The sequence below is a fragment of the Pteropus alecto genome, unplaced genomic scaffold, assembly GCF_000325575.1.
Source record: "Pteropus alecto unplaced genomic scaffold, ASM32557v1 scaffold164, whole genome shotgun sequence".
In the NCBI taxonomy this organism is placed as follows: Eukaryota; Metazoa; Chordata; class Mammalia; order Chiroptera; family Pteropodidae; genus Pteropus; species Pteropus alecto.
This window is the reverse complement of record NW_006439568.1, coordinates 167,598-187,634: the sequence shown is the minus strand read 5'-3', so window position 1 is coordinate 187,634 and position 20,037 is coordinate 167,598. Positions and strand designations below refer to the sequence as shown.

The 20,037-nt window shown below is 40.3% G+C and overlaps 1 non-coding gene across 1 annotated transcript; it reads right to left on the bottom strand.

The window, feature by feature from the left end:
* Positions 1-16,340: 16,340 nt before the first annotated feature.
* Positions 16,341-16,447, bottom strand: LOC112483731. The gene has a single exon (XR_003047731.1). It is a non-coding gene; the product is annotated as a U6 spliceosomal RNA (small nuclear RNA).
* Positions 16,448-20,037: the final 3,590 nt, after the last annotated feature.

Genomic DNA, 20,037 nt, shown 5'->3' with positions numbered 1-20,037 from the left:
AACTTGTTTCAGAAAATGGTTTTCAGGCTCAATGTTATTTGTAGATGTACTAGAAACCACCTGTTTTTCTAGTCTTCAATGAGTTCCAAATATATATGAGATGGTGGAAATGCCTTTTGGGGGATTTGTTTTAAGCTCTATCTTCCTTTTATAGTTCTGGTAGAGTTACAAATTAAGTTACCAATTTGAAGTGAGAAGAAGAATGGGTTTCAGATTTTGTACTTGTGGTATGAGGGATGACAGCAGGTTGACATGTAAGTAGCAGCCACTCATCCACTGTACCCTACCTTCCAGGGTCAGTGAGGGTCAAGACTAAGAGGCTCCTGGGCTTTGAAGTCAGCCAAAGTTAGAAAAAAAACTTTACTTCATGATAACATATAATAGGCTTATTTTTTGTTTTAAGTAAGTTAACAAATAAATATGTATAAATATTTTCCAATTGTTTTCTAATATGGTAAATATTAAAATCATAAATAATACATCAGTCTTAACTTCAGTTAGAATGGCTAGTTGGAAAATTTTTGTATTCTTTAGAATAGCCTACTTTTTTAAAGTGACTTTAGGAAAGTTAAGCTCTAGAACTTCAGCAAAAAGTTTAACGTTTATCAAATAGTTCTTGAATTAAACTCAATGTCCTAGAAGCTATAAGGACTATTTTTCATGGGCAGGTCAAAGTGTGGGAATTCCAGTTGTTGCTTTATATAACTTGAAGTACCACAAAGGCCTTTGACCTTGAAGACTTCCCTTTAGTGATTTGCATATGCTTGCCTGTAATTAGTCTTGTGATTAGAATACAGGCCACCATGACAAACATTTTTTCTTTATTTATTTTTGGACATTTTATAATTTCTTTTATCTTAAGAATACTTTGTAAAAGGTAACTAAAAGCCATGTGTAACAAGCACCTATAAACATCCTGGTTTTAAAAATCAAGAAGCAAAAAATTATTGCCTGTAATCTGAGGTCACTGAAATTGTTTTTGGAGAGAAGTCTAAAAGCTCTAAATGCTTGCCACCTCCCAGCCCCTTTGAGAGGACAAATGTCTGTGATTCCTATGCATTGGGGTAATGGTTTTGTTTTTCTTTTTAATTTTTATTCAATTTATTTAAACTAAAAAACAACAACAACAACAACAACGGTTCACCCATTTTCCCCATCCCCTACCACTACCTCTTGCAACCACCAATCTGTTCTGTTTGTTTAGGTTTCACATATGAGAGATCATTTGTATTTGTTGTTCTCTGACTTATTTCACTTAGCGTAATACACTCCATGTTGTTGCAAATGGCTAGACTTCAATATTTTTATGGTTGTACTAATATTCCATAAATAGTCCTAATGCAGGGAGGAGGCAAGAGAATGAAAATGTTAATCAAGCTACATTCAGAGACTGCCTTATGCTGATCAGCCTGCGGCCCAGGCCAGAAAGACACCTGCAGAACAAAGGAATATTTCTGCTGGGATTGCTAACGACCCATTTCCCCACACCTGCAGAAGGAGAAACAGGAACAACAGTCTTTATGTGGCTGCCCTACACAAGTAAAATTATTCATTCCCTATGGCTAAAACCATGGGGAACCTATGGATTAAAGGCTGGGAAATGCCAGCAAGCCTTTCAGGCTACATACTCTTCCCCTTCCCTTCCTCACTGTATATCCATATCAAAGGAAATGGATAAACAAAGTCTTGAAACTGTAACTCACAAGAACTAAAGAATGACATGCAAACTGAATTCCCTGAACACTGGGGCGGGGGTGTGGGGGGGAGGGTCCCACTCACTGTCTTTCTCTCATTACCCTTTACTCTGTCTCTCTCACTGTCCTCAACTCTCTTAGTCCTTCTCACTCTCTGACTCTGAGAGGAGACCCCACTCTGTGGAGTGTTATCCCTTTTCTAATAAACTTTCACTTTGACTCTACCTTGGTGTGTATGTTGAATTCTTTCTACACTCTCTGCCAAAGGACCCTCTTCTCTCAGTGCAGGGCTTGGTCTCCCCTCTACTCAGGGAAATTTGCCCTGTCCAGCATCAGTCCCACTTGCTTGTTTTTTTCTTTTGTTGCTTTCACTTTTGGTGTCAGATTCAAAAAATCATTGTCAAGACCTATATCAAGGAGTTTACTATCTACGTTTTCTTCTAATTTTATGATTTCAGGTCTTACATTCAAGTCTTTAATCCATTTTGAGTTAGTTTTTGTGTGTGGTATAATATAGTGGTCCATTTTCATTCTTTTGCAAGTGACAGTCCAATTTTCCCAACTTAGGGGAAAAATAGGTTTTCAGTGTCACTCTGTGATGTGATTTAAGAACAGACGAGAAGACTGCATCCCGAACTCTCCTACACTTTTCTGATGTGTGCTATCCTTTATTAATGATGCATTCCTTGGGTCAAGATTTCTCAACCTCATCATTGTTGACATTTTTGGCTGAATAATTCTATACTGTGGAGAGCTGTCCTGTACATCAGGGATCCCCCGGGTCACAGACCAGTACCAGTACCAGTTCATAGCCCGTCAAGAATCAGGCCTCACAGCAGAATGTGAGCGGCAGGTGAGCCAGCAAGCGCTAGCATCACCACCTCAGCTCCACGTCAGATCATCAGGCATAAGATTCTCAGAGGAGCACCGGTCCCTGGTGCCAGAAAGGTTGGGGACGGCTGCTGTACATTGTAGGATGTTTAGTAGCATCTTTGCCCTATATTCAGTAGATGCCAGAAGATGTCAATTGTGTCAAACTATCTTCAAACTCTGCCAAATAGAATTGTACCTGGTTGCAAACTACCGCTTTAAGTTAAGAGCTCCTCTTTATAAACACACACGCGCGCGCACACACACACACACACACACACACACACACACACTTTATTTCATTCTTTCTTTTATTCTCTTCTTCCCCCTTTTTTTCCTTCTTTTTCTCTTCCAGTAAATGCCATTATACTTTCCTCTTTATCCTCAGCAACCATTCTCAGGAAAAATGAGAGTTTATTATACTCTCAGAAAACATAACACATAAAGCCATTTATTAGTCAATAAAAATGACTTAGGGTAACCAACCATCTCAGTTTAACAAAGAATAAAGAAGTACCCAGGATATGAAAATTTCAGCGCTAAAATTGGGGAAATCCTGGTCAGGGTTGGTCACCTCAAAGTAATGGGTAACCCTTTTAACCTCTGACTCATATGGTCCAGTCTGGATATAAACTCTCATTTGTAGACGCCCAGATCAAATATCCATTAGTAATAAAAGTGGAATTACATTCTATTTTAAAAAATGTATTAAAGTTGATTTTTTAACCACCTTCAGCAACAACTCTTTCATCTTTTTTCCCTCTTCCCCAATTATACCCACACTGCTCCAGCACCTTTCATTTGCCCTAAATTTCCAAAATCCTCTTATCTCTTTATTTTGAAAATAACCTTTTTTCTTTCTCCCCCCTCCTCTCAGGTTCTACCTTTATTGCCACCTTCCAACATAAATTCTGGGAACTGATTTGGCAGTGTCAGAGAAGGCACTCCATGGGTGGATAGATGCATTTTGCAGGAAATAAGCTAAGGCTGAGTCACCATTCACTTCTGTGAGGGAAGAGAAACCTCAGAATTATTTACATGTAATATCACACATGTATTAGTTTATGAGCACCTTCCTAATAAAAATAGCTAGAAGTAGAAGCAGGGGAATGAAAAAATCACAACAGTTTAGCGTTGATGAGATGTAAGGATGGAAAAGAGAAGATATATCCAGATAAGGTTCTGCTCAGAGTAGCTGAGGGGAGGCTATAAGGCTCTCAGTGCTCAGTATTAGTTCTTGATTACTTAACAAGGGGTAGAGGTCAAGGATAAGGGCATTAAAGGTGAATACAAATTTGCTGTTTCATAGTACTGGATAAAGCCAATGTTCAATTCTCTTGGTTACATTCTAATTTTCAACTCTTTTCTCCCCAACATTGTGTCCTATAAACCTAGTTCCCATTTGGCCAGCTTATTTGCTTTTCCTTCAACTGTTTTGAAGTCACTACACTACCCACCAGAAATTATTTTTTTAGCAGAAGTGTTCTAAAACACAGGACATAAGCTCTGAAAAGAAAATATTAAACTACGAGGTCACTAGTGTAATATCAAATGCCCACTAAGTTAAAAGAAGATGAAAACATTTCTCATGTATGGAGGCAGGGTCACTTTAGAAAAAGAGACAGAGGAGTACTGGACTCTCATTCCGTGAACTTAAGTAGTTTGTTGCACTTCCTACATGTAAAATGTTCCCCCAAATAACCTTTATGATTCATATTCTGAATGCCATAAATTCAGAATCATTTACTTCCCTTTTAAAATCACTTCTTTCGCTTAGGGCAAAAGATTAAAGCATCTGTAAGACAAAGAAAGAGCAATTGCGGTCAAGGGCATCTATTTCTATTTCTGAGATTCTGAATTCTGTAGAATGACTGAAGTCATTTTTGGGCTTCAGGCTCACAGTGACTCAGCTCTTTCTTTTTCTATAAATGTCATTATTAAGGAAATTTGGTCTGCCTTTCCCAGAAGCAGATGATGCTTTTCATTTGATTAAATCTAATTCAATAAGTAAGAGTTGTTGAACTCCTGAGTAGGTTGGGTATGTTTGTGTGTTTCATCTTAACATTTATTAGAAGTTATTCTATCATCTCCATAGCCATAATTTTCCTCTACAGTCCTATCTTGAAAATGTTCTGGAAATATATTATCCCTTTGATAATGGCTGCCCAGTTCTGGTGGCAGAAGATAAAGTTCAGGGACTGTGGCAGCCTAACCCTGCTTGATCATTTCCTGCTTGAACAAGTTAGTTCCTGACTACACTCCCCACCCTTTCCCAGGACTCTCTGGCTGACTGACAATGGCGCAGCAGTTTAAAAACCCGCTTAAATGATTAAGCCAGTTTTCTTATAGTTTGGCAGCCAATCAATGTTCTCCTTCCTTATATGGAATATCTATAGCTGTGTAGGAATGCAGAAGTACAAAATTGTATAAAACTGCCTTCCATGTTATAATCAGGGCTCAGCCTTTGGATAAGAATCTGCTGAGCCGGTGCCAGCATCAATAAACGCTGCTTCCTGCTAATTGCCTCAGTGTCCCATCTCTCTGTTGGAGAATCCTGCAACATTTCTGGGGGCTCGTCTGGGATCCAGAGATGGTTTTTTGCCTCCCTTGTCTTTGGGGTGTGGCCCCTAGGGCACTGGGAGAAGCGGACTTTACCAGGCATGCTAGCAGACCTATTAACTGTAGGAGAAGAAGACTCTTCCAGCACACTAGTGCAGTGGCTTCAACCCGGAGAGGCACAGGAAGCAGCCCAGGAGAACTGCCCAACTGAATGGTAAGAACCCGGGTCCTAGGAACAGCCTGTCCACTAGAGGACAGAAGGGGAGTCTGATCAAATCCCGATGTCACCTGAGTACGTTTATTAGAGGAAACCATGACCTCACAGGTACACAGGGCGGAGGGTGGAGTGTGTTTGGTGTGTGATTGCATGTGACTAAGACGTGGCCTACTACAAAGAGAGAGTTGAGCCTTTGTCCACGGTTCCGTGGTGAACCTCATATGGTTTAGGGTGGTGTCACTGGATCTCCATGAGGAATCTACTCCAGTGACCTGAGTCAGGGGTTTATTCCGACCCACCAATTGCTAAGAGGCACCTGAAAGTTCCCCGCAAGGGAGCAGCCGGAGATGGGGGACGCGAATCTCTAAGACCATGTGTGACACCAACCATGGGTGAAAGGATGGGTGGACAACAGGGTAAACAGACACCTTTAGGTTGTTAAGAATTTCAAAAAGTTATTCAGGAGATTATGGAGTTAAACTCACCACACAGAAACTCTGTACCTTTTGTGAGATTGACTGGCCCTTTTTTGGCATTGGGTGGCCAGCAGAGGGGTCTCTCAATAGGGAAGTCATTGCAAAGGTCTCTCAAGTCATTATCGGTCAACCTGGCCACCCAGACCAATTCCTTTATATCAGTTCTTGGGAGGCAATAGTTCACACCCAACCCCCTTGGTTGAGAGTCTGTCTAGAGGAGAATTGTAGAGTCTGGCTAGCCCAAGCCTTGACACCCTCTCAAGATTAGTAAAAAGAAAAGAAACCTGTGTTGCCAGCACTATGCCAGACCGGCTCCATTCTGCTAGGCTTCCCAGGAGCCTATGGTCCAAATGACAGTTGCGGGGCCGACTTATTGACTTTATGGTTGACACTAGAGCTAAACATTCAGGTGTAACTTGGCCTGTGGGCCCTCTTTCTCAAAGACAAGCTATCATTATGGGAGCAACCGGAGGACAAACCTGTCGCCCCTTTCTGCAGCCCTGTTGGTACAACCTAGGAGGACTAGAAGTTGTCCACGAATTCTTATATCTTCCTGACTGCCCTGTAGTACTGATGGGACAAGACCTTTTAGGAAAACTACAGGCTCAGATTACCTTTGACTCATGTGGCCAAGCAGCCCTAACCTTGGGGAGGCCAGAAGCAAGGATCATGTTGCTCATGGTTCCCCAAGGAGAAGGGTGGCACCTCTATAGTCTCATAGGAGAGTCCCAACAGGAACCCGAGCTCCCCTTCAAAGTGCCCGGAGTGTGGACCGAAGACAACCCTTCAGGACTAGCCTGACATATTCCTCCAGGAGCTGAGCCAGCCAGCCAGAAACAGTACTTCATCCCCCATAAGGCACAAGTGGGAATCCAAAAACATTTAGAGAGACTTCTGAAGTATGGAATTCTCCATTCCTGCCAATCATCCTGGAATATGCCTCTCCTGCCAGTTCAGAAGTCAGGGACCAATGAATACCGACTGGTCCAAGATTTATGAGCAGTCAGCCAGGTGACTGTCACCCTGTACCCTGTTGTCCCTAACCCGTATACCCTCGTAGGCCTCATCCCCACTGAGGCAACCTATTTCACCTGTCTGGACCTCAAGGATGCCTTCTTCTGTATTCGCCTGGCTTCTCAGAGTCAACCAATCTTTGCTTTCCAATGGGAAAGCCCTGAAAGCAGAGACAAGGGCCAGTTGACATGGTCACGGCTGCCTCAAGGGTTCAAGAACTCCCTGAGCATCTTTGGGACAGCTCTAGCCTTGGATTTAAAGGCCTTCTCGGCAGATCCACACAGCTGTACATTACTCTAGTATATAGATGACCTCCTCTTAGCAGGAAAGACCTATGAGGAATACATGGAAGGAACACATCTCAATCTCTGGGAAGTGGGTTACAAGGTTCCTAAAAGGAAGGCTCAAATCTGCCAAGAAATAGTTAAATACCTCGGCTTCCACCTGTCACAGGGACAACTTCGACTCTGCCCAGAAAGATAACAAATGATCTGCTCAAATCCTGTCCCTATCACCCAGCAACAAGTCCGCAAATTCCGCAGAGCAGCTGGCTTCTGCAGAATCTGGATACCTAATTTTTCCATCCCTGGCCATCCTTTTCCATCCTCTATGAAACCACAGGGGAGCGGGGGTTGGGGGGGTGGGGAGAACAGAAGCCCCTGCTCTGGGAATCTACACAACAGGAGGCCTTTGAAGAAATCAAAAGTGCACTCGCCAACGCTCCTGGACCAGAACTCCCAGACTTAACCAATCTTTCTGTACATACATGAGCACACAGGTGTCACAGTAGGGGTCTTAACCCAACTGCTAGGATCTTGGCATCATCCCGTGGCTTATCTCTCCAAACAGCTTGCCACCCTGCTTGCGAGCACTCGCAGCCACAGACCTCCTTGTGTCAGAGGCTGACAAACTGACTATGGGGCAAAAACTGACAGTTCGAGTACCGCATTCAGCAATGACATTACTAGAGTACAAGGGACAATATTAACTCACCAACGCCCAGATGGTCAGATACCAAGGAATGCTGTGCGAGAATCCATGCATCCGCCTAGCGGTAATATGAATCTTGAGCCTAGCCACCTTGCTACACTTTGGGCCTGGCCAGTCAGACTACAATTGCATTGAAGTCATGGATGAAGTGTTTTGCAGCCGACCTGACTTGACGGTCCAGCCCCTCAAGGACCGTGGTTTAGAATATTACACTGATAGTAGCAGCTGTGTGAGGGGAGGAGAACACCTTGTAGGATATGCTGTGGTGACCCTACATTCCACTATTGAGGCAAAACCTCTGCCTAGGGGAACCTCAGCACAGAAGGCAGAGCTCATTGCCTTGACCCGTGCGCTTCACCTGGCAGCAGGAGTGTGTGCTAACATATACACTGACTCTAAGTATGCCTTCACCACCTTCCAAGTACGTGGAGCCCTGTACAAAGAGAATGGTCTAATCAATTGAAGGAGAAAAGACATAAAATATGGAAAGGAAATTCTAGAACTCTTAGATGCTGTATGGGCCCCCAAGAAAGTTGCAGTCATTCACTGTAGAGGACATCAAAAAGGGGGATACCATAATGACCCGGAACACCTGCAGGGCAGACCATGTTGCCAAACTGGTTCCTTAGCCCAGTCCTTTAGCCTAATGGGACCCCAAGTACTCTCCTCAAGAAGAAGCCCAGTTTAAGATTGAAAAGGGCAGTCTCCTCCTTAGTGGATGGTGGAAGTTCAAGGATGGGCGAATTGCAGTCCTTGGTACCCTAGCCCCAGCTTTTGTCAAGCAGTTTCTCCAAAGGACTCACCTTAGTCGCACTGCCCTAGAAACACTCAAGGCTGGTATTTCTACATCCCCCAGCTCTCTAGCATCTCCCGAGCAGTATGTGAATGGTGCGAAGTCTGTGCCCGCAACAACTCCAGGCAAGGGCCGTGTGCCCCACCAGGGATGCAAAGTGTTGGTGGCACTCCCTTTGAGGAACTTGAAGTAGACTTCATTGAAAGGCCTCGATCACGGGGCCTCAAGTATCTCTTGGTCTTTATATGCACTTATTCCATTTGGGTAGAGGCTTACCCCGCTCGGGCTGAGAAGGCCCGAGAAGTAGCCAGACTGCTCTTGGCTCAGATAATGGGCCAGCCTTTGTAGAAATGGAAATTGCATACCACCTCTCTATCACAGAATTTGGGACAGGTGGAATACATGAACAGGACGCTTAAGACTCAGTTGAGAAAACTATGTCAGGAGACACATCTACATTGGGACAAAGTCCTCCCTATGGCACTATTAAGAATTAGATTGGCCCCAACCAAGAAGATTGGGTTCTCCCCCTACAAGATCCTGTATGGGTGGCCACCACCACTCGTCAAAGGACTACGAGGAGACCTCAAGGAAATAGGTGAATTGACTTTGAGACAACAGCTTCAGGCCCAAGGGACCACGTTCCAGACTCTCAATCAATGGGTTAGGGAAAGGTTCTCTGCCAGTTTAACCACAGAAGTTCATTTCTTTAAGCCAAGAGACTTTGGGTAAAGGAGGAGTGGAACATTCAGCCCCTAAAACCCTTGTGGAGAGGCCCCTTTACTATCATTTTGTCTATCCCCACTGCAGTTAAGGTTGCTGAAATAATAGCAGACTTAAACCCGCAGCTGCCAAGTAGGAATGTGTTCCAGACTCTTCTGAGCCCCTTAAGGCAATCAACTGGAAGAAAACATTGATTGCGCCAACAGACCAAGGGTAAGACGTCGGCCTCTCTTGGGCCACACCGGAAGCTGTCCAATCTACATGCGGCAGAAGCCTGAGGACAACATTTCATCAGGATGGGACCCTAGTAGCCTCTTTGGAGGCTGGTTCTCCACTTTCAGTGGCTTTAAGACCTTAGTTGGGACAGTACTCCTCCTCCTTGGGACCTGCCTCCTCCTCCTGTGCCTATTGCCTCTTGTTATCCAGTCAATCACCTTCCTCATAGAGGCTATAATAGAAAGAAAACTGCAGCAAAAGTCCTCATGTTACGGAGGTACCAGCCTCTAAATCAAAAATTAGAAGAAGGAGATGATGCTCTCTGACTCAGTCCTGGGTCCGAGCATCAAAGGGGGGAATATGGCAGCCTAACCCTGCCTGACCATTTCCTACTCGAACGAGCTAGTTCCCAACTGCACCCTCCTTTCCCAGAACTCTCCGGCTGGTGTGGCAGTCCAAAAACCTGCTTAAATGATCAACCGGTTTCCTTATAGCTTGGCAGTCAATCAATGTTCTCCTTATGTTCTCCTTTCTTATATGGAATATCTATAGCTGTGTGGGAATTTAGAAGTACATGATGGTATAAAACTGCCCACCATGTTACAATCGGGGCTCAGGCTTTAGATAAGAATCTGCTGAGCCAGTGCCAGCATCAATAAACGCTGCTTCCTGCTTATAGCCTCAGTGTCCCATCTCTCCATTCGAGAATCCCGCAACAAGACTATCAAGGTTGGGAGTCTAGTAGCACCACCTTCTACGTACCCATAAAACAGAAACTCAAAGCCACCAAGGGTCTGGAAATGCCCTCTGACAAATACTGGCTTTTGCTTACATCTTAGGTTTTTCACTTTACTTTGATGTTGGTTTTTATGAATACCTTAGTTTTCTTGTTATCTCAGAGAAACGTTAAATATATTTTATACTTTTTAAAATAAAGCCTATATTGTTTTTGTTGATTGAGTCATTTAAGAGACCAAGTGATCTGTTGTGCCAGAGATCCTACTGTTGCTCTTAGAAAATAAGTTTGGTCTGGTCTAATAATAATTTACCTCCATTCCCTGCAGGTATAATATAAAAACTACAAATTCTGTTCCAAGTAGCTACTCCTTTCCCCTTAATCGATCTGTTTCAGAAGTCCTGTAAACTTGTAACGGAAAAAGCGGGCATTTTGGCTTTATTTCTCTTTCTTTTCTCCGTTTCTTCTTGTGTTTGCAGCTGTTGCTTTAGATGCATTCACTATCACATGTAAGAGGGAGAGAGGAGAGAAATCAGCTCTCTGTTTTCTCTGGATTATTGTCTAAATAGAAACTATTCAAATATGAACAGACAAGTTATTATAATTAATGAGTCATTTGTACTTTAATACAATCAGTTGGGAAATTTTAAAAAATTTAATTTATATTAACAATAAAAATATAAAGTACTTATGAATAAGTCTAAAAAAGATGTAAAAAATACCTATGTAGAAAATTATAAAAGATTATTAGAAAAGACCAAAGAACACTTAAATAAATGGGGAAATATTTATGGATAAGAGGAGTCAGTATCAAAAAATATGTCAATTCTTACAAATTTATCTATAGATTTAATAAAATTTCAATTTAAAAATCCCAACAGGGTGTTTTTTCCCTATTATATTTGATAAACTCATTCAAAATTTACAGAGTTGAACAAAAGGTCAAGAACAGCCAAAATTCTCCTGAAGAAGTAAAAGATGTATCAGGCAGACATTGCCCCATCAGATATTAAGCTAAATTGAGTAACATAGCATTGAATTGGTGTAGACACTAGTAGACTACTGGAACAGACTACAATGCCCAAAACAGACCCACCACTATATGAACATTTGACTTATGGGGAGAGAGAATTGAAGACCAAAGGAGAAAAGATGGGATGTAGCACTTATCTATTGCTACATGACAACTTTCCTTGCCTCCATTTTATGTGCTTAAAATAATAACCATTTGTTTATTTCACAATTCTTAGGTCATCAATGTGGGCTGGGATCAATCAGGTGCTTTTCTTAAATGGATCATTTAGCTCATTCAAATGTCTTCTGAACAGCTAAAAAATCAGTTAGGCAGATCTGCTTCTATGTTGGTTGGCTGTTGGCTCTAATGACAAGTGTTACTGGGCCACACACCTCTCATCATGCAGCAGGTAGCCCATGTATGTTCACATGGTGATGGTTGACGTGATCAGAGAGAGCAAAGGTAGACTAGGCTTGCGACTGGTACAACTTCACTTCTGCCATATGTTAACAGAGAAATTGTGGCAGCCTGACCCTGCCTGACCATTTCCTGCTCAAACGAGTTAGTTCCCAACTGCACTTCCCTTTCCCAGGACTCTCCGGCTGGCGCGGCAGTCCAAAAACCTGCTTAAATGATTAAGCCGGTTTCTTTATAGTTTGGCAGTCAATCAATGTTCTCCTTATGTTCTCCTTCCTTATATGGAATATCTATAGCTGTGTGGGAATGCAGAAGTACAAGATGGTTTGAAACTGCTTGCCATGTTACAATCGGGGTTCAGGCTTTGGATAAGAATCCGCTGAGCCGGTGCCGGCATCAATAAAAAAAGCTGCTTCCTGCTTATTGCCTCGGTGTCCCGTCTCTCCGTTTGAGAATCTCGCAACAAAATCAGTCATAAGACAAGTCTAAATTCAATGAGTGGAGAAATAGACATCTCTTTGTGGAAGGAACTACAAAGCATTATAGCCATTTTTGCAGTCTAGTACAGTCTATCCTTTGGACGAAATAATTACCATTCCTTCTGTTAGGCAGCTAGTCAGACATGAGTGACAGGGGGAACAAAGGAATAGGGGCCAAGCCTAGAGACTGCCCAAAGACTATACTATTGGTAATTACATAGTTCCTCCTGCATCCCCAGAGACAAAGGAAAGGAGGGTCATAATCGATAGTTTCTTTAATCTGGCCACAGATGCCTGTACAGATTTAATGCTCATTATACTGTCATTATAATACTATGTTTATGCCTGGAAGTGTTTATAAATCTAATTATAACAGACTGAATTCTGGGTAAGCACATGTGCAGTGGCAAAAAGTTATACAGCAGCCAGATGTTGATTAAAATGACCTTACTGAAAACCTGCTCCTCCTCCCTTGGGGCATGCTCTGTCTTGTCTCTTCACCTCCCAAATTCCACAGGGCTGCAGCCTTCCTAACTGCTGCCATCTCCTTCTAAAATGTACTTTCAATAAGTCTTACTTTTTCATCTCGCCGATCTGTAATTCTTTGCTGCATTGGCAGGAAAGAACCGAGGGACAACACACGCCACCATCCTCCTCCTCCCCCAAGTCGCTGGGGCAACTTGAGATTTTACATCACCCCAGTGGTCACACTTCCACATGAAAGACCCCATAAATCTCACCTAATTATGACTGTGGGATCTTGTGATCTAAATCAGATCAGTTGTTTTTTGGAAAACAAAGGCTGTTAGAAAGATTTAAAAAAAAAAGATCAGTTGAATTTCCTCAGTTCTAGAGACCTATGAACTAAAAAACACTAATTATCTTCTCCCAACACTTCCATAATTCACAGTGATGAGGCAGGGACAGGATCATTACAGTAGATGCTGCCATCAGAAAGGGGAAGAATGTGAAATACATAGCAGCCACTGGTCTATAACAATTCTAAAATCCATTTGGAAATCTGTTGCCAGGTCTCCTCATTCTGGGGGTAGGATCTATTTCTTGATTAGGTCTAGTTTCGTCTCCTTGATCCATTGTTCTCCAAGGCTCTTAGCTCCACTTTCTGAGCTCTTGGCTCTATCGTCTGAGGTTGTTCCTTTTCCACATTCCACAGGAAGGACCCATATTTACAGCTAAATAGCTTTCTCTGATTGCTTCCTACTAGTAAAAGGTAAGGGTTCCAGAGGCGATTTTGTAATTTGAGCAATCTCAATTTGCTTGATCCAAGTGTGTGGTGATTTCACAACTCTTAAAACTTTGTGGTTTTGATGCCAGAGAGCTCGATGGGGCGATGGGTCGGGAGTTCAATGAGGGACCCCGACCTGGAGCTCTGGTTACCAGGTTTTTCTTATGTCCCAAGAAAGAATTCAAAGACACTACAAACAGCAAGCAGGAACTTGAGTTTTTGTTTGTTTGTTTGTTTTTAAGTAAAAATACGCACTTAAGAGAAAGGTGCTATAAACTTAGAAAGCAAGTCACCCAGAGCTGGATTATGGGCTTTTGTTTTCTTGAGGGGCGGGTGGGGGTGTGGATGGGGGTGGGGTTTGGAGGTGGTGGGGCAGAGATGTGGTACTTACAATGCAGGCAATATCATAGTGATATTATGATAAGCCAAAAAGGAACAAAGGACTCCAGAGCCTTATCCTGGGAGAAGGGATGTCCCAAGGCCACCCATCCTGTCTCCTGGCCTTGGCTTGTTTCTCAAGAGAGTCTCACACTGGAAATCAAAAACAGGGAGAGGGCCGATTAAGGGACAAGGGAGAAATTTCAGAGCCGCATCCTGGAAGGGAGAGGAAATGTCCCAATGCTAACTCTCCTGCCTCAGTTTTCTTATGTATCTAACTTGAGTCTATACCCACAATTCTTTTGAGAGAGAATTTATGGGTCGATCAGGCTGTTGTGGGATAACATCTTTGAAATTCTTAGACCTCCTTCCTTTTGAGACAGTTTACTAGATACATCTTAATTCTTTCAAATGCCTCAATAAAATTTTAATAGCCATACCTTGATATGATATTTAGCCTCAGGCTTCTTTCACTTGGAAGATTTTTACTGGCCAAAGGTATTAGGGATGAGCAGCAGTTTTATCGTCTATATATTCCCTTTAAATTCTTTAGCTCTTTTCTTTCTTCTTAAACAACTAAATGAAACCAATCCACACTTTCAACATTTTGTCAGGAAATCATCTTGCAGGATCCATAAATTCATTAGAAATATATAAATTTTTAATCCGAGTTACTGTGGGCAACCAACTTGACAATTGTTTTCAACCACGTAATATATGTTTCCATTGTTCTGGCTTGCCATAGCAATTTCTTTACTTTTTTTCCCCCAGTGACCACTAATAGTTTGCTTATCCCTTTCTAATTTTTGCTACTGGGTTTTTAATGCTTTGCTACTGGGTTCTGAATTGGGTTCTCTGCCCAGTTCAGAGACCCAAGGCTACATGTTTCAGGTTATTACCAAAACACCCTACTTTTAGGTACTAATTTCTGTATCAGTTAGTTTTTACTCTGTAACCAACCACTCCAAAACTTAGTTGCTTAAAACAAAAATCATTTATTTAACAGCTTCTGATCCTGAGGGTTGGCATTTTGAATAACTCGTCTGCAAGTTTCTTCTATTGGTCTCAGATGGTCTTACATTTTCCTGGTCACCTGGCAATCAGTGGCTTCACTCACATATCTGGCAGTTAGCTGGCCACATATCATCCAGTCGGTTAACGGGCTTATTTACATGGCAGTGGCTGCAGAGGAGCAAGCCCCAAAGTGCAACAACTTTTCAAGTCTCTGTGTAATTATTTCTATTAACCTTGTCCACATGGTCAAGTCCATATTCAAGGGATAGAAGAATGCACTTTATCTCTTCATGGGAATAACTGCAAAGTCAAATTGTAAAAGTACATGTACATAAAGATACAATTTGTGGACACTTGTGCAACCTATCAATAAAGTGAAATGAAAATGAAATATAAAAATAGTAGTCTATTTTATTTTGTATATTAACCATACATCATAATGATAATGCACATAAATTGATAATTCAATAATATTCTTGATAGTTTGTAATTTATCTGACAAGAGCTTGTACTAGGAATAGGAATGTCAGTTCCGCAGTTTTCTTATTACTTGTGCATGCATAGTTAGCATCTTCAATTAGTTGCCATCTTCAATAGCTTTTTAGTCATCCATTCATTTTGTGAGGGTAAGTTAGATTGAAATCAGAACTAGAATATGTAAATCCACTTAACTAGGCACATGTGGTCTGAAATATATAGCAAACCATTGAGAAAGGGTGCCACTGTCAACCCCTCAGCATTGTATACTTTCCATTCACCTCTTAGGCCCTCTTTCATACCATATGTGACAAATGATTGGTAGATAATCACAAGGGCAAGTGTCAATATGAATTTTTATTTTTTACATTTTATTTTAAACTAAAATTACATACACATACATATACTCATTCTCATAAGAGAATTATGTCCTAGTATTTTCTACTTGCATCCGAATGGGTTGTCTGGTATACCCCTCTGGAGAGTGTTTGCACCAGTGTTCTAGATAATTTCTCATTGCCAGGGCTACCCATAACATTCTGGGAGAAATCACATCACTTTAATTAAAGCACTTGTGCACAATTTGTTGGCTGGGGAGTTCTGTTCATCTATCTGAAAAGAGAAGAAGTCTGAATGTTTCGTCAAGTCTGCCTTATTTCCAGTTCAGGCTTAGGTAGAGTATAGACTTACTTCTAAGTCTCTCAGGTAGGTAGGTAGGTAGGTAGATAGATATGAGAGAGAGAGAGAGAATTTATATGCAAAATGTATCATTCAGTTTGGAAATCTTGATTAATCGGTTTTTTTGTTTGTTTGTTTGCCCTCAAGCTTGAGGAGAAAGAGGCCAATCACAAGTAAAGCTAATAATCAAGATTTATTCATGAAACCAAATTCCCAGTCAAGTAAAGAATTTGGTCCAATGCGTTCTATATCTTTAGCCCTTGAACAGTGATTTCAAATATACATATAACATTTATAAAAAGAGTAAGTTCTAGTTAAACAATGGCTTTATTGCTTGAGTACATAGACAAAAATATGGACTGCTTCACAAATTTGCATGTCATCCTTGCTCCGGGGCAATGCTAATCTTTTCTGTATCAATCCAATTTTAGTAGATGTGCTGCCAAAGTGAGCACTAGACTAATTTATTTCAAAGAGAGATTTACAGCAATGTACTGACATTTAAAGGAGTTTCTGGCTTAACAGAATACTCTATTATTTAATTATACTAACTAAAGATTCTATAACGCTTGCTCAAAATTCACTAGTGCTCATGAAATTTTTGTTTGGGAACACTCATTTTAGTTTGTTTGAATCCTCTTTTATTAGCTCCGTGACCATAGGTTAAGTGACTTCATCTCTCTTACCTAACTTTTCTTATCTACAAAATGGGGACATTTATACCTATCCCATAGGACTGTTGTGAGGATTAAATGAGTTAATTATAAACTGTTTTGAGCAGTGTCTGGCACACAATAGGCAGAGTATATGTAAATTTTCTTATTCTCCTCTAATTTTAACTGAACTTATTTGGTTCTTATTTGGTTGATATATTTTGTCTTTCTGCCAAACCTATTACATTGCCTAATTCTTAGGAGGAAAAGCATGATAATTCCTTAGTATATTACAAATAATTGGCTATTACAAATAATTGGAAGAATAGTTTCTACAAAGATGGCAAATAACATCATAACATCTTGGATTTGTATTAGTAAGGAAGGAACATAATTAATGAGTCACATGTAAATACTTTAAAAATGCAAATGTTTTTTATTAACTGCTTTAAAGGTAAGAGATAAATATGAAGGGTTTGTATTTTTTCCCCATAGAAATTTGATCCCAGGAGGAGTTCCAAAGGGGGATTTGCATGCTTTTATTTTTCTTGGTATTTGGTAGAGTATCTGCTTCTTTGCTGAGTGGAAGTAAGAAAGAGCTTGGAAATTCTTACTTATTTCATAAATTTTTGATGGATTATTTTACTGAATGATTATTTTGGGTAACTTTGCCTGTATATTTTTATAATCACCATGATAGGCACAAAGTGGGAGCAAAGTTTTAGGGATTTATAGGGAAGGAGAGGTTAATTCTAACATGGACTCTTAAGAGGATTTTTTTTTGGTTTGTTTTTGAAAGAAAGTTTGGGCTAGTCCTCAGAGGATTAGTAGGCCTGTGTCTGGAGCATCCCTAAAAATATCATCAAGTATATCTGTTAGTCTATTTTTAGGTAGAAAAATATAAATTAATATTTTTATGTAAATTAATATTTTTATGTAATTAAGTCAACCCAGACTTATTTCTTACTCTGCAGAATACTAGAAGATTCTAGAAAAGAGAAGGGCTACCTGACAGAAACCTCTAGTCCATTTTTATTTATTTATTTTTTAACAATTGTAATTCAATAACCAGAATCACACATTACATAATCGATTACTTAAATTGTGAACTTGTATTGTTCTCTTATTTTTCCTTGTGATTTAGTATTATATCCCCAACTAGATGATAAACTCTTTGAGGATCATGATAGTGTTTTCATACTTAAATATATTTGTTAATTAATTCAAACGCTTTTTAAAAAATCTGTATTCTTTTGGGCCGATGGATTACAGAAAGAGGAAAGGGAATTGATATTTCTATTCAATAACTCTATGACTTACGCCTGATAAACATTTTTTTCTCATAATTATTAACATTCCTCTGAGGTAGATATCATCACTCTCATTTCAGTGATAAAGAAATTGAGTAATGCTTGAAGAAGTTAGCTAACTTGTCCTAAGTCATTCTGTTAGGACATGTGGGAGCCAGATCTGTATTTATCCAAAATCTATTTTTTCTTTTTATAAAATGCAAATCATATATATATACATGTATATATATGTTTATATGTGTGTATATATACATATATATATACACACATATATACATATGTGTATATATATATATCCATAATAAACCTTACTATATATATATACACACACACACATATATATATACATATATATTCCAGTAAGGTTTATTTTTTTCACATCTTTATTTACTCATCATCTTTCTCCTATCTCAAATAGATTCCAAACTTATAGCATTGGATTATTAATGAGGTGCCAAGTGAAGATATTGGTAATCTAGAATAAATAAAAGGTAAAAAATGACACTTCTTTTATGGTTAGTCACAAAAGTCAAATTAAAGCAAATTTATTAATTCCCTCTTCCCTCCCAGAGGCCTGTATCAGGATGGAGCAAAGAACCACCACAAAACCTAAACTAACCAATTATCTTGGTCTGGTCAAACAGATTGAGGAGAACTTTCTGGTTCACTGACCTTAGAGTAGCCCTGATAACTAGGGCAGAAGGCAGAGCAGGGTGGCTGGGAGGCTCTGTGAGTGCCCCCTGCTCTCTAAGGGACTGGTTTCCCAGACTGTCAGCACTTTTCAATAAATGTCTGGCCTCACAGTGAAAGCTGCCATCATTGTTTCCTATTTGGCTTGGCTGTGTGGAGTCCAGAGGAAACCTGTTTATGTCACCTTTCTCCTGGAACCACCCACACCATTGGGAGGAATGGCATGGCGGGGAGGGGAAGCAATTGCTGAGAACTGGACATTGAAAGGAGGTGGTATTTGGCAAAGCTCTAAAGCAAGTCCTAGAAGAGAGTGGAAAATAAGTTAGAGGAGGCCCAAAGTGAAACTGAAACAAGGAGTTTGTTGGAATCCAGGGCCCAAGTTTCCAGAAGGAGGACAGAAGGAGGCTGTGTTTTCAGAGAAGGTAAACTACATGATGCAATCAGTGACGGCAGTTGAATTTGGCTTAGTCTTTGCTAGTCTTATTGACTGGCTCGAAACATGTTCCCTGTGCTGTTTTCCAGTTTGCTCTAAAATTTATTCTGTCACAGAAGAACTGACAATAATTACAGCACTGTCCACTTTTCCCTTCCCTTGCCCTATGTATATATTTCTTTCTTTCTTCTTTCCCTGCTTTCCTCCACCTCTTAATTTTCCTTTTCATTCATGTGTTGCATTTAACTGCTGACATCTGTAGATAGTGTATGGCCTTCTTAATGTCTTCAGAACAAAAAGACTGTCACTTGTTTGAGGCTGAAGCTATGGACCAAGACTATTGTAGAAAGTACTACACATAAACATACACACACACATATGGTTCACAGAAGTTCTATTGGCTATTGGAATTTATTTTGCTATATGCTAAATCAGGAGCTTTTTAGTTTTGATGCTATGAGAAACTAAACTTAATCGAACCTTACTGAGGAATGTTGAAGAATATGACTCATTGTATATTGTATATACATGGTCAGGGGCAACTGTAGGATGTACTGATAAAGAACTGTGAAGAACAAAGAATAATGCAACCACCCATAACAAGAATTATCATCAAGAGTTATGAAAACAGGATGTCAGTGTAAGCTCAATGTAACTACTGACGCAAATTGAATAACTCGTAAAGGTTTAATAAAAGTAAGGTAATGAATTGTAGCTTCAATTCCATATAAAAAGAGCTGAATGTCTGTTATAGCTATGCAGCCATTTGCTGGCTACCTGTATGAATTCAGGTTTTTGTTTTGTTTTGGTTGATTGGTTTTACTCAATAATAAACTTAGCTCATTTATATTTATGAGTTGGCCCATTCATTTGGATTTAAATTTCTTTTTCCTCCCCAACAATGTTGAATAAATATCATTCTGTTTGCTAGTTTGGCATGAGCTCAAATATCCTGTTCT